This window comes from Seriola aureovittata, chromosome 3 (assembly GCF_021018895.1).
Source record: "Seriola aureovittata isolate HTS-2021-v1 ecotype China chromosome 3, ASM2101889v1, whole genome shotgun sequence".
In the NCBI taxonomy this organism is placed as follows: Eukaryota; Metazoa; Chordata; class Actinopteri; order Carangiformes; family Carangidae; genus Seriola; species Seriola aureovittata.
In genome coordinates, this window is record NC_079366.1 from 20,812,865 (window position 1) to 20,827,331 (window position 14,467).

At 44.2% G+C, this 14,467-nt stretch overlaps 1 protein-coding gene across 4 annotated transcripts in view; it reads right to left on the reverse strand.

Moving 5' to 3' along the window:
- bnc2 (basonuclin 2) overlaps positions 1-14,467 on the reverse strand; it is a 167,810-nt gene that overhangs the window by 66,287 nt on the left and 87,056 nt on the right. The gene's annotated exons all lie outside the window — the stretch shown is intronic.

The following is a 14,467-nucleotide window of genomic DNA, read 5'->3' on the forward strand; positions in this document are numbered from 1 at the left end:
TGCATGCAAGTGTGTGTGTGTGTGTGTGTGTGTGTGTGTGTCTTTGCAAAGACTGAAGGAGAGCATAGGTTGTTAATCTTGATCAAAGGCTCTTTCTTTCTTTCTGTGAGTAAAGATAATACTGGTAAAGCCCTTGGATTTAACACGCTAAGATAATGAAAGCACGTGTAATTAGCAATTAGATTTGACCAAATTAAGGCAGACTAACAGAGGCAAAAATCTGCATCAAGGCTGCTAAACAGTATTATAGCCAAAGGTGTGCTTAGTGTGTTTTTTTCCTTCAAGACATGTTGAAATAAGAGGATTGTGAAAGGCAAAGATGAGAGGAGGATGAAGAAGGTTATTCTTTAAATCCTTAAATGGAATAATAACTCAGTATCTTTGTTTTGTGTCTAATAACACCTTTTCTGCTCTTTATGAATCTCCTTTAAATCACACCGCTGGTTCTGCTTCACCCATAAATAATGTGTCTGCACCATTGACGAAATTGTAGACACCGGCTTTATAGACTGTGTTTCCCAGGCCTGTCCATTGAGGTGAGAGAGCCACTTAAACCCCCTTGCACACATATTATTAGCATTACCATATCTGGGCCTAACTGCAGCTAAGGGGAATAATGTGTGTCAGGAGAGTGTAAAATTAGAACCAAAACCAACACTGCTCTTTAAATCTACTTCCCAAGTCCCCACTTCCTTACTTATAGCCAAGCTTACAATGTCAAACACTAATAAGCCAGCTAATTCAATTAGGACTCCACTTCTTTCAAATTCCCCCCAAAAAGAAGAGACTTTGTGAATAGATTCCCTCACAACTCTACACAGAACTCTTCATCATGAAAAAGTGGCCTTTATTCATAAGCTTCAGTGTACAAGAGAGGGAACTTGCTGCCGAGCTTGTTAGCAAAATACCCTGATCTGAGGCGAGAGATGTGTGACTAAAGCTGGGTCTCTTAAGTGTCTGTCACCCTGATCTAACCCGGGGAGAGCTCTTTGTAGGCTGTGTTTTCTCCGTCTGTTTCTCTGTGCTGCGCTCCGCAGTGACTGGGGATGAGCCCCGCCGTGTAGCTGCAGGTGACAGGGAGCCCTTTTTGTTGTCAAGTCCTGATGGAGCTTCCACATGAAAAACATTTCACTTGAGCTGCTGCTGCTGCTGCTGCTGCTGCTGCTCTTGCTCTCTTTCTCTTCCTTCCTCTCTGTCTCTCTCTGTAGATCTCAAAGGCTGCAACTGCAGCAGTGATACGGAGACAGAAGGAGTCAATCTCTTACTCCTTTCCCCCCCTCACTTTTCTTTTTGTCAGGCTTTCTCTTGTACTGTTTCCTACCTCCCTCTCCCTCTTCTATCATCTCTCTCTCTCTGACCAGCCTTTTCTTTTCTCTGCTCCTCTAACACCCCCCCACCCCCCTCTGGCTTATAGATCTGAGTTGAGTCTCAGGAGGAAAATACAAGTCAAGCCATTGTCATTTCAAACAGCGTGATAACCAGACACTGGGCTGCCCACTGACAACTCTGGGGAACTGGCCCTGGCTTTGACTGTTAGCACCCCTCCCACCCCCCACCCCCCCCCTTTCTCTCTCTATCTCTCTCTCTCTCTCTGTTGCTTCCTGCTACCACCTCTCTCTCTCGCTCCCCTCTCTTTTTCCTCCTCTCTTCCTCTCAAGCTCACCTCGTCTTTTCTCTTCTCCTGCCTCCACCCCCCCCCCCCCCCCCGCAGGAGACTCTGTAGCTCGTTGTTGTTTGTTGCTCACCGCTGCCGTGTCTTGCATCTGCTCCTCTCCTCCTCTCCTCTCTGTGCCATGGGGGGCCGGGGGGAATAGTTGTCTTAGTGTGTATACCAAGGTCAGTGCTCTCCACATGACAGTTCTCTGCCTCTCGACAAGGCGGGAAATCAATACTTTCGGACTTGTGGCGCTGCCCTCGGTGTAACAACAACACTGCCCAGCGCAGAGAGCTGCTCAGGCACCTGACACATCCCGAGCTGCCCCCCCGGGCCTCCACCAGGGAGCCCCTTCCACTCTTATTCTGACCCCTTCATATTTCACCAAGGCCCCTCTGTTTCACTTTAGTACACGTCTTCAGTGCCTCTCAACCTACTATATATCAGATTCCCTGTTTTTTTTATATTATGCAATGCATGTTTCTATTATTTCTAAAGATGACCTGTATCTCTTGTGTCTGTCTCTACATGTGTCTTGGAGAGGGAAGAGTGAGTCTGTGTGGAGCGTGTGATCTACAGTTGAGATCAGGGATCAGACAGTTGATCGGAGAAGACCACGGAGGAGCTGCTAAATGAGAGACGTGCTAATTACAGAGCAGCAGAGGATACATACACACACAAAGCGGAGCCATGGGCGACATTTTTAATACGGCACTAAAGCCTAACGTGCCTCCTCATGCTATTTCACTGCCAGATAGAGGCTCAGAAGGAAAAGAGAAAGCAACTGGCAGTGCGCCCCACACCGATTGTTAAGCCTGCCTCTTGGCCTGCCTCTAATAACGAGGGAGAGTGTGTGCAAGGCCAATTACAGCTCCCGTCCTTCAGCAGTCAAACAGAGTAAAACTCCCACTCTCAGCCCCTGTGGAGAGGAGCCACAATCGACCGGAGCCCCCGAGTCTCTCCAAGGGGACACATGCAGACACACACTCGACACACTTTGTGTGTGCAACTGCATGTCCATCAGCAGGGCCATCTCCCCACACGCCCTGGCTTGCTCCCTTGGTTCAGCTCGAGTAAGGAAAATGCATCAAATAAAACAGCCACTTTAATGAATTAGATATTGAGCTGTTCATTAAAAAAAATCAAATTCCCTGAAGTCAGCAGGGGAGACACAGTAACAGAGTGTAACCTGGGGATGAACGCGACTTGTTTAGAGGAGTCGTAAAACACAGCAATGTGATGACGTTACTGAATGTTTGCCAGAAAAGTGACTTGTGTTTGGGAAAACAATGTTTAATGTTTTTTTTTTTTTTTTTTCTGTCACCTCTCGTATAAATAGTTTGCTGTACTCGTAATTTCTGGTGGTAAAAGTTTAAACAAATGAAGTTTGTTGTATCAAAAATAGAGAGATGCTGCGATTGAAATCTTTGCAGATGAAAACAAAAGGGTTGGGTGACTTCTCGGCTTTTTGTGAAAAAAAAAAAAAAACCCTGGCTAGAGTAAAATTATACATCTGCGCAGGCAGATACCTGTTTTTATTGGCTGACAGTTGAGGTAGTACTTAAAACCTATGCTGCAGCCTCTCCCAACACCGCTGAGTACTAGTGTTTCTACATGGACTTAAAAGACATGAAACACACTCCTGCTCCCCAAATTTACATTGTGAAAATGTACATTGCTTTCTGATAAAGAAAAAATGAAAGCGCACGGCCATTCAAATTTTCTCAGCAATCAGTCAATGAATGACCAGTCAAACGAATGCCACTGATGAAGGTGGAAACAAAGGATATTTTTCCTTGTGTGGTTTTATCTCTGGTGAGTCACCAACAGCCTTGCCCCCATTTGATGGAGAGATTTAAAGGATGCTGTACTGGCGCTCTCCTCCTTCTACTCTGCTTCTCCCTGGATGAATGTGATCGAAACAGCCACATCTCCCTACTGTTTTTTCACAGTGACAGCCTTTCTCATGAATTAAAAGAGGAACCCATTGATTTTCCCATTGCTTAAATTTGCAACTTAATCCCCCAGATATGTCTAGGATGTACTGCTCTGTCAATAGACGGCACCGCCACTGACGAAAGGCAGCACTGATTCTCACTGGAGAGAAGGAGAAGAAAAGGATGACAAGACAAAGGAGAGAGAGAGAGAGAGGTTAGCACAGTGGTTAGCGTGGTGGTTTCTGGCTCTGGGTTCAAATTCTACATTATGCCACCCGAAAATGTGTGTTGACTATTAGCATTGACTCAGATGAATTACCACAAACATAACACATCGTCTTACTGAGCCACCAGGAGAATGAGAAAGAAGCATAACCCCGTCATCTTACAGCTACTTTAGTCCGCTTTGCCAAAGAGGCAAACACACCACATCATTATGTTTATAAGGCTAATAAACCAATCACCATTCTACATCTGTACAGTGTAACCAGCCATTCGGCATGGCCTTCCAACGATCAAATATCATTATATAACGAAAAGCCAACACACTGGAAATAAGTTGTCTGGGACTGAGATGGAAAAAGCACACTTGTCCCCTCTGAGTGAGGGGTTTGAGGAAGTAACAGGATATCACGACCTCTCCCCAGGAGCAAACAAGGCAGAGAGCCCATGCCCTAATTCACAATAAGCACCATAATGTTCTCGTCTGACTCCTAATGTAGTCTATAAATCTCTGGTACTCTGCTCTACATCAGTGTAATGCTTGGTATTAATAGCCTGATATGTAGCGCGAGTGCGGAGAAGCCTATAGGCTGAGCTTTGCTTTTTATCTCCACATGTACAAAATGAAAACAAAGTCATTATTTAGAAATGTGAGAAATATGGAATTCTGGGAAGGCATTTGACAGTGTTCTGAGGAATAAGTGGACACTATATACAGTATAACACAGGGTGACCCTTACAGATTTCACCCTCCTACACTCCATCTCTGGTTGTAAACCCTATCCCATAAGCCTCTGGGGTGGTATGGCTCCTTGCCAGTAGCTGTGCTGTTGTTGGCAGTGGATTTCCTTTGTGGCCTCAGTACTTGTGTAGACCATAACATGATACACACAAAGGCCGACAAGCATACACCAGTGTGCACACTCTCATACACGCACATAATCGGCATATGCTGCGCATTGTGCACGCACATCAACACACGTAATTATGCACAAAATCACCATTCTCACCACTTATCCAGAGAAGACCCGCAGCCTCATAGGAAACAAGGAGGGGGGGGGGGGAAAGCACAATGTATCCTTGACGTGGGTTCATCTGTTTCCAGTTTGGTGCAGATGCTCAGGTTTTATTGCAGCAGTCTAGTATTTCATGGCAGATTTAGCCAGTGGTTTTGTTCTCCGCTCACTACAGCTCTAATGATGGCACATCTCTTGTAAATTGTGGCACACCAATAATACAGTTTGTTGCTTGATTCCACCAACTTGTATCATACAGGCACACGCATAGTTTATGCTCCTCTCACTGTGGTGTCCAAAAAAAAAAAAAATTCACTGGCATAATATACATGCAGTGGGGAACACAGAATTAATGTACAGGTAATGTCTGGACTAGATAATTGACCTGTTTGTTGTTGAGAATGTTTCATCAGGGCTGTTGCTGAGGCTGGAACTTGATATAAAAAAATGGCCACATGTTCTGCTCATGTAGTGGTGAGCTTATAATGATCTTCAGCCCTCGTGTGCTCCTCCTGTCAACAGTGTTTCTGCATTAACCATTTCACCATAAACCAAAGAAATGTAAATGATCTGTTCTGAATTTGAATATCAGCGCTTTTTGAGTTTGTGTTTCGTTTTTAATTGTTATGTTGAATTGTTTAATACCACTACTTATCATTTACGTTACTACTGCTTTTACAATTACTGTATCTGTCGGTTGCCTTCTGTGCACTACCATTTCCTGGTGGCCAGATGTTGCCACAGACCAAAATCATTCTGCAAGTTAAAATTGAAATTGTGTAGTTGTAGCTTGTCTAGTCCTCAAACTTCTACTCTATAACTGTTACATGACAGCGAATCTAATCTGCAGAAACTGCTTTTCAAAATTCAGATGCAAATCACAGCATTCAGTTTCTAAAATGCCCACACAACTCACATTCAGGACGTAGAATTCAAATTCAAAACCCAATTTAAAATAACAGTGGCATAACTTTTACCCCACACACTCACTGGAACCCCTTTAAATTTAATCTTTGGGTTCATCACAAAAACAGCTGAGTAAAATTTAAATAAAAAAACACACAGTTAATGTACTTCCTACACCCTGTCAGCTTCCACATACGCACACATTTATTTCCCCCTCTCTGTGTGTCAATGCCAGCAGCGCACACAGGAGATGTCTTTCCGTCTCAAGACAGAAGTGTAGCGCTGAGTGTCTCTTAACTGGCTCGTTTAGTCCTGATGGCTTAAATGATTTCATCACTATTAATGACAGGGACCGTGGCTCCCTGCGACTAGTTGCCAGATGCTCAGGGACCGCTGAAGTTCCCTCTCTCTTCTTCTCTCACCCAGCTGCCTCCTCTCATCCCTCCTTCTGTGCAGTCTAATGATTGTCCTCTACATGCCCCCTACTACCCTATTCTTCCTATTTTCCTCAGCCGCTGTGGCCTCCTATGGATACTAAAACACGGTGTAGAGACACAGTGTTGGCACTCACATTGCATGAGCGCAGGGTCAGTGTGCTGCAAGGCTGCAACGCTGTTAACAAGTCACCCGACCAGCATGTAATTGTCGTGAACGCACAAAGTGCTGAGAAGTTCAATGAAAACAAGATTTCAGTGAAAACACATTCTCTCTCTGTGTGTCTCTCTCTCGCTCTCACTCTATCTTTCCCTGAGCTATTGGGCGAGCCAACAAATCAGCTATCAGCCCAGTTCCCGAGCTACTACGGAGGTCAGAGGTCAGATAAAGAAGGTCAGCTGGTGCCAGACCAGGCTGCCCTCAGAGGTCTTTCCTCCAAATGGAATCAAAAGCCTTTTTGACGGCTGCGAGCTCTCACCGCACTGAGCCCCTGCCTTCATTAGCTTCCTCACGTAATTGTTGAGTTAATTTTGAGACAGATGTATGCCCTTGTCCTGATGAATTGATGTGATTTTCATTCATTTGGATAATGAAAGAATTAAGTACCATTTTGGTCTCTCTTTTTCTCCTTTTCCCCGTCTCCTCTGTCTTGTTGAGCTCCTCCGTTCCAGCTAAGTAATGACATTTTAATTCTAACTGTGTGTGTGTCTACAGTATGTGTGTGTGTGTGTGTGTGTGTGTGTGTGTGTGTGTGTGTGTGTGTGTGTGTGCGTGCAGGAAACTACTGCTCTTTGGTGAATGCAAAAGCTTTTGTCTTTCGTGCCACTGTAGGCAATATGCTTAGGTAAGGGTTAAATACACACAAGTTGCACAACCCCTAAATAAATGAGCCCTCAAACCTACAAGAAAAAGGGGGTCCGCTGCACAGCCTGAGAATGAATCCTCAAAGTGTACAGTTTCGTGAACTGGTGCATAGTACAGTAAAATTAGAAATCACCCCTTCAACATGTGTTTTCACTATGTAAAGTGCAGGTAGAGTTTCCCCTCGTATTCAGCCTTTGGATTTAATACAGTAACTGATTGCTACTTTTAAGAACTGCCAAATGTCATGCACTGCTTTTTGTTTCACACAGCAAATGAGGTTGTGCGAGGTAAATTTCAGTTTAATCAGTTCCTTTCACCTTATAAAAAAAGAACATTAATACCAATTCAGCAGTACTCATTATTAAAGGTTGTCATTTTGTGTGATCAAATAAAAGCACACTCGCTCTTGCAGTGGGTCTGGTATAAGACATAGAATAAAACTGTGTTTGTGTGTTGTTCTGGATATAACCGTGTGTGTGCGTGTGCCAGTGTGCGTGCATGTGTGTGTGTGTCAGTGTGCGTGCGTGTGTATGCAGTTATAATTTCCCAGAGCCTAAACCTTCATTGATTCAGTTGCTCTTGTCTTCCCATGAAACAGAGAGAGGATTATGCCTTTAAAACGAGCTTTCTCATTGCAGATATTAGGTCATTAATTTCACAGGCTTACATATGAAAATATTGACTCTTCCCAGACACCCCACTATATCCTCTGTTCCAGCCACAGCCTTGCATAAATAAATCTTTTCAAGTATACAATATTGATACGACATTGATTTATTCGTTTGAGGATCTAATAAATAAGCAAATGTATTGAATTATAGTTTAATTACTAAGGTTCTCAATTGATTTGTATGGGAAATTTTGAGCATTATATGTGCCATATAGCAAAAATAAAATCCCACTATAAGCTACAAGATCTGATCAAAACTTCCATAACTAGAAATCCTGAGTTTCTATTTCAGTACTCTTAGTCAACATTTTGAAAAAACACAAATTACATTTAATTTGAAGATGATTCCACTTCTGCGTCAAAGTGTTCGACCTTGCTTTGCTTTCCACAGCAGTTCCCATTCTGAGTCCCACTGAGATAAATTATGTGTCTCAATGAAATGTGAAAACGACTGCATGACGCAGTTATTCTTCGAATCCATGCTGACTTGTCATTCCCGTAAATTAAATGAATCTCTGATTCATTGTGTAGACGGCGGGACCCTGAGGAGCAAGACCCAGCCACATATGCACGCTAAAATTATCCAGGTCATACACAAAGACAAAAAGAATAAGACACACAGCCATCCAGTGGGAGCGGGTGGGAGATGGGTGCAGCTTTATGTCCCCACATAGCGGACAAGGGAAGGGCAGGCTTCGGGGAAACAAAAGAGCGGGAAAGAGGGAGAGAGGAGAGAGGAGAGTACAAAAGTTGACAAAGGTTGTCACAGACTAGTCACAGCACAGGAGGAGGGGAAGGGAAGAGGTGGAGGGGAGGGTATGTTCCAACCTCTCACATCTGTTATTCGTTTGTCCCGAGCTGGGAAGAAAATAGCAGGAAGCGTTCTGGTGGTGGCGGAAGATGAAAAGACAAGAAGATTGAATAAAAAAACATGTGTCGCACATGCACTGCGGCTGATTGGATGCGTCCCATGGATTATCCCCGTGAGGCGCTGCCAGCTTGGAAAACACGCAGAAGCCGCGTTTGTACACACACATAAGCACAGAGGAAGATTCCCCTGATTCATAAAGCAGCTTGGCACATACACCCTCCCTCTGTCTACACAGCACAGTGTCAGAGTCAGATCTACGCCTGTGGCCCTGACACACTGGTGTCTAACCAAACCTCCCAGTTTTGTTTTGGCCATCATTACACTTACTGCTGCTACAGCTCCTATTACACTGTCTACAACAGCTCACATCTGGGCTCCTGTGCTAAAACACGTTTTACTCAAAAAGCAAAAGCTTGTATCATTTGTCAGACTAAGTGGCAGTCTTTTGCTTTCTTCATTACCGACACACCAGGTGTGTACAACAGACGCAAAAATAGAAACAGATGCAACAGTCATCGAAAACGCGACATGACAATGCCAAGTGGCAGCCATTAAAAGCTCGTCACCCGCCCACACGGTGGGACCTCCCATCGCTAACGAGCTGAAATGTGGCGGGACACAGACAGGTAGGAGTAATGCCTCCACAATTATGCAAAGCTCGCATGTGTGCACATGGATGCACGCGCATGTGTTTGTGTGTGTGTGTACGCACATGCATGCATGTGCACGTGTGCCGTGCCACTTAGGGCCCATCCCACAGCTCATTAACAGTAATAAGTGACTGCCGCCACTTCTTTTTTGTCAGTGGGGATGCAAGCCAATCAATAGGGTCATTTCACATCATAAAGGCTTACCAGAGCACATTATGGCACTTGTTCATGGCTGGGAATGGCTGCCATTAGTGGCATAGCCAGATTAGATAAGGGTTGGGTAGGTGAGAGGTGGGAGGGAGGGGGGCAGATGGAGAAAGAATTAAAGAGGAGAGAGGAGGGAGGTGGATCAATATATGGATAGTTATGGAGATAACATCACAATAGGGTGTCTGGGAAAGATAGCATATAACAGACTTCTTTCCCCTGTGGAAGTGAGTTTATGTGTGCGTGTGTGTGTGTGTGTGTGTGTGTGTGTGTGTGTGTGTGTGTGTGTGTGTGTGTGTGTGTGTGTGTGTGTGTGTGTGTGTGTGTGTGTGTGTGTGTGTGTGTGTGTGTGTGTGTGAAGAAGTACAAGGTGTGTGTTTGCTCAAGCCTCAATGTGTATGAACACTTGTCTATGAATGAGACCATTGAGTGTGTGTGTGTGTGTGCTCAAATTTGAGCATGTGTTATGAGAGAGTATGAATTACAGCGATCTAATCTGCACTATGCACAGTGTGTGTGTGTGTTTGTGAGAGAGTGAGTGAGTGCGTGAGTGGGTGCGTGTATGTGCATGTATCTGGGGGTGTGGAGGTGTGCGCTTTACTTTGGCATATGCATGTTCAGTCCTGTTTAATTACAGATCAGGCTTTGAGGCAGAGGCAAACAGTGCTATAATTACAGGAAACACCTCCTTTAATATTTTATGGAAATCTACCCCGTGTGTGTGTGTGAGTTGTAAGTTGCACATATTTATTCAGTGTGAGAGAAACAGAAGAAGAAAATCAGGAAAGAGAGAGAGAGATATCTATATGGAGTGCTTCTTCTGAATGACTTCTTGTTCTTGCCTTGTGATCTAGCGCCTTTCTTTTCATCCCTCCTTCACTCTTCACAGTCTCTCATTTCAGATTTGTGTTTCCAAATGGCTTCGCTAAACGCCCCCTTTTCCCCACTTTTGAACTGCTTGCCTCTCAAATATTTATGATAGAGAAAGAGGGAAGAGACTGAGATCAATCCATTAAAGATGAGCAACATCTCAAATGCATAAAGAGGGGTGATGAACACACTTGCTCAGGGATGGCAAGGTGTAAGCCATGGCTTAATGCTTAATGACATACCATGGAGTAGGTTTACTTTTGATTCACTACAAGAGAGGGAGTGCTGGGAAAATAGAATACGTTTTTAAAGCGGGAAAAAAACATAAGAGGGTGAGCAAAATAAAGGTAATACTTATACTGTTTACTTTATGCGGATTTTAAATTTGTTCTGCATCTGTTTTCCTGCATAACCAAACCTTGGTCCTGTATTATATTTTCCCTCACTCAAGATTTAAAAATAAAAAAATGTGTGTCAGCAGCAATTGACAACAACAACAGCTGGAAGTATGTATATAACAACCACAAAAAAATCACAGTATCATGTTAATGAGTGGATAGTAACTTATTTATTTGTGTTTTTTTTTTTTTTTTTTTTTTTCAAGAGGGGCAGGCAGAGGCCAAGCTGAACACATGTTCCTTCTTAGCCTGCAGTGACACAAATGTATGCACACACACATAGACACACACACACAATTGCAATATGCTAACACTCTTAACACTAAGCCAGTGCCCCCTACAGTGCCTGACACACTGGGGGACTGGGAGCAGGCTTCACTGGTAGCATGCTTTACTATTCTTTGATATGCACCAGTCATTAAAAATAGATGGCGAGCAATCATTACAGGCATCAGAATTAATCTAATTACCCTAGCGCACTAGGCCTCTTTGGTATGGGGGGGGGGGGGGGGGGGGGGGGGGGGGGGGGGGGGGCATTCTGCAAACAGAGCCACCCGGGCGCAAATATAGTATAAGCAGAGAGGCCGAGGATGTTACATGGCTGTGGTGGTGGTGGTGGTGGTGGTGGTGGGGATAATCCGCCTTGACTTATTAATATGCGCAAACAAGATTTAGCTTCACAAAGCAAACAAATGAAGCAAGTGCTAAGAGGAATGAGGGGAAGGGGGGGGGGCAACGGAGTGCGACATGGAGAGAGAGAGTGCAAGATCGAGGGAGAGCAAGAGGAGATAAATTATTTAAGCCTGTGTGGACTGTATGGAGAGCTGCAGCTACCAGTGGTAAAAATGACCAGAAAAAACATGTTCCTCATTTCATGGTTGCACCTTAAAACTACATTTCTTCAGTAGACTTTAAAGAAACCTTAGGCTACGTCCACACTCATATGTTTTGGTTTTAAAACGCTTTGGTTTTGTGACATTTACAGCTGGTGTCCATACTCCCGAAAACAGAGACTTTTGGAAAACGCTGCTAGCCCCGTTTCAGTTTGAAAACTCAGGGTTGCGTTTTAGTCCAAGCGGAGGCAGAAACATTATGCAGCCTGATTCCCCCTGATTCGGGGGAATCAGTGGATAATGCTCCCGATGCTGCTATAATATGAAACCGTGTTAGCGTGGAAGTATGCCTTAACTATACTTCAAACCACTTTGGGAGAAGCTTCTGCAACATCACAACATGGATCATAATCTGCTGACCTGTTACCTCCTCACGAACACCACCGACATACAAATGCACATCACTAGGGTCATTGTGGACAGACACGAGTCCTTTATTGACTCTTGAGTCGATGGAGTGCTTAGCCCACGACCCATCTTGACCCCTGTCATGGGTAATGACTGCTGCAAGGGAGTATGGGTAATATGCACTAAGAAGTGGGAAGCATCCCGTTTTTTTGTTTTGTTTTTTTGTTTTGTTTTTTTTTTACCTATAGTCTAATCCCTGGCAGGACATGGGTTCAGCTAAGCAGGGGAAGGTCCGCACAGCCATGATTAAACATAAACACAACTTCTTGCACAACTCCAAGGATCTTCTACAAGTCTGTTTTTTTTTTTTTGCTTAAGAAGGGCCTTAGCAGGCACTCAGACCAAAAATAGCACGGTGTTAAAAAAAAAAAAAAAAAAAAAAGGCGAGGCGCTGTGTTGATGTGGATGTGTTGCTATGGCGACTGGTGAGAAAATTAAATACAAGCCAAGAAGTCCAGTTTGACTTTGAAGGCTTAACAGATGCCGAGAAGGGTTACTAACTTGTGCGCTATTGTGAACGTTGCAGGAAAAACAGTACACCATACTGTTAATGGTACACAATATCTTTCCAGGAATGTGCACTGATTAGTTGATTCTGAATTATTAGTCTAAAGGCAGCCTTACTCAAACAAACTGTTTATTGGGCTTAAGCTAATACATACATATTCAGCTAACTGGCTAAATGTCCCTCTCTTAACTCGCCTGCCTGGGCCTTTACAATCTGTCAGCATGTAGTCTCACTTATTGGTCCCCGAGACGAGACAGGCAGAGGTGGCAGTGGTGGTTATGTACTCAGGCTCGACACAGTGCCAAACTCCTCTCTCAGTGGGTTTGTTGGCCATTCTTTCATCCCAGCATCTCTAATGCTAGCAGACGGTCATTTCCATCTCTTTGATAGTGGGGGTCCCAGCTGTGTTCGAGGGTCTAATACCCCTCAACCTCTGTCCCACTCTGCCCCTCCTTCCCTCCTCCATCCATCCCTCCATCACTCCCTCACACAACCAGTCTCACAGCACAGTCTGGATGTGAACAAAACCCACAGGAGAGAGGCAGGGAGGGAAGGAGAGAGAGAAAAGAAGGGAGGGAGAGGATAGGAGGGAAGAGTAGAGAGGAAGAGCTAATACCAAATCTCAGATGGCCAAACCAACCAACAAAAGTCTATCAAAAGCCAGCTCAGCAAACACAACTGCCATACTGATGAGCAGGGAGAGACCCAGAGAGGGAAGGTGGCGAGGATGGAGGAGGTTAGTTTACATCACTATATATCACTTTAGTTGAAGCTGTGGCTGCAGTTGTTTAAAGGGAGTCCTTATCTTCAAAATCACAGACGCAACTGGTGACTAGCACTATACTATACTAGGTGGTTACTAAGTGAAATTGAAATACTAAGGATCTGCAGGGCTTCCACATGCTAAGTGGACTGCTCCCAAAGAGATATAACCACCTTATATCTGCAATCCCAAATCAAAAATACATAAAACAATAAAAACAGAGTCTCTACACAGGAACCAGACTGAGTAGATACAAATTAGCCTTACTTTGCCAGATTCTTATGAATGACAAATGGGCTCAGCATACAGGGCGTTTGTTAAACACACAAGGCAAAACCAAAGAAAAAAAAGGAAATCATACTGGAGACATTGAAAAAGACTGTTGAGGAAAGATAGAGACAAAGACAGAGGGAGTCAGGCACGTCTATCTGTTTACGTTTGAATAGATGGTATTACAGGGCGGTCGAGTGTGGTATATTTTTCAAAATGAAAGCTCTTTTTCGGTGTTGTCATTATTTATCGCAATGTGCACACATACGCACACACAAATGGAGAGAGAATTAAGAGAACTGTAGGTGAACTGTAACTGTAGGTACCATGTGGAAAGACACAAGAAAGCGAAAAACCCAGAGACAATTTCACCAGCACCTCTCTCGCACGAAGGACATAATAGCACTGAGAGCAAAACGACTCAATGAAACAGGAAAAGTGTATTTCTTGGAATCCACTTACACTCAAATTACAGTGACATTCTTGGCAGAGCTTACAGCACAGGGGTAACACAATGTACTGTAGCAAAAAGAGCTTTTGGGACACTTATCAGGGCTACGACACGAAAGACCAAACTATTAGCATGCAAGAAGAAAAAAAAACAGGAAGAAATCAAATCAACCAAAGAATAGAAAAAATAGGGCCTGTTTTCTTGGCAGCATTTGAATCCAACTTCTTCAGTTTTTTTTTTCTCTCTTTCTCTTTTTCTCTCCCTCCTACCCGCCGTCACCAGGTTAAGTTACAGACATGAGGCTGAAGGAATGAGGGAGGCAGAGTGGTAACATACGGTACCATGAGGAGCGAGACGCCGGCTGGCCCTCCCTGACATGGCGTGTGCACCGAGCAAAGACCCGTCCCTGGCCCCCACAGGCAAGCACACACAGAAACGCACCCACAAACACACACAGTGTTTGGACAGCATATG